The sequence below is a fragment of the Rhinopithecus roxellana genome, chromosome 1, assembly GCF_007565055.1.
Source record: "Rhinopithecus roxellana isolate Shanxi Qingling chromosome 1, ASM756505v1, whole genome shotgun sequence".
Lineage (NCBI taxonomy): Eukaryota > Metazoa > Chordata > Mammalia > Primates > Cercopithecidae > Rhinopithecus > Rhinopithecus roxellana.
In genome coordinates, this window is record NC_044549.1 from 128,496,340 (window position 1) to 128,497,774 (window position 1,435).

Genomic DNA, 1,435 nt, shown 5'->3' on the forward strand with positions numbered 1-1,435 from the left:
TCGAACTCCTGACCTCAAGTGATCCACCCGCCTCAGCCTCCCAAATTGCTGGGATTATAGGCATGAGCCACCGCGCCCGGCCTCCTATTTTATTTTTTCATCCCTGGTCCCTAGACTGTACACACTGAAATGCCAGTTTCATGACAGCATGAATCTACATTGTTCTGTTCACAGCTATGTAAGACAGCACCTTAGAACAGTGCCTGGCATGGAGTAGGTGCTGAAGTATTTTTGAGTAAAAGTTACTTGGATGGTGATCATTGCATGGCTGGCTTCTTATTCTTCAGGCCTCGGCTCAAATTGGGCACTACAACGTGGCCTTCCCTGACCCCCCTTCCTCATAGCATTTACTGCTATCTGAAATTATCTTATTTTACTCCTTAATATGTATTGTCTATTCTCCCTGTTACACACTCCAAGCAAGGACCTTGTCTGTTTTGTTCACTCCTGTCATTCTAGTATCTACCACTGTGCCAGACACACAGTGGTACTCAACAAATAACAGCAAGGTCACAGAGCTAGTAAGTGGCGCAGCCTGGATTCTAACCCAGGTCTGTGTAAATTTGAAGCCCCTGCTTTCAGGAAGATACCCAGTAGGGACAATGGAGGAACTAAAAAACAAAAGAGGAACTAAATTGCATTTTATGGTCTAAATTACCTTTGTATATTTAGGTGTGGACCTAAATAGGCCATAAACGAACTAAAAAAAAGAAGGAAACGTCCAAAAATCCTGAAATAGAAGTTTAAAGAAAGGAGTGATGGCTTCTGCCCGGCAATCTGAAAAAGCTTCATGAAAGTGGAAACACGAAGGGAAAGCTAACAGAGATAAGGAGTTGACACTGAGGGGCTGCAGGGAGTGCCAGTCTCGCTTCAGACGCCCTGGGTTTGAATCTTGGCTCCATCTCTTGTGTGACTTTAGGGTTCTGTTACTTTCACCTTTCTACGCCCTAGTTTCTTCATCAGTAAAACTAATGTACTTAAAGGGCTCTTGAGAACACTGAGGAAATATAAAGTTGCTTTACACAGTGCTGAGACCATAGTAAGGGCTCTATAAATGCAAACTGCCATTAGTAGTATTTCTGATGAAAGCGTGCTGATCTTACCAGCAGCTGTTAGCTGACCACAGTTATGTGGAGCAACAGAAAGCTTCCTACTCCCCCTGGGTTGAAAGGTGAGACACCAGAAAGTGGTGGGTCTGGCTCCTGGTGCTACCGTCGCGGACTCTTGGCCCCAGCCCGGATTTTCTCAGACGCTTAAATGGCAATCTGCCGCTCTAGCAACGGGGTCCGCCAGTTCTCAGTGGTGCGGGGCCTCGCGCTTGCGCAGTGGGCAAGGCGGCGGCGCGCGGCGGAGGGGAGGGGAGGGGAGGGGAGGGGAGGGGAGGGGAGGGGAGGGGAGGGGAGGGGAGGGGAGGGGAGGGGAGGGGAGGGGAGGG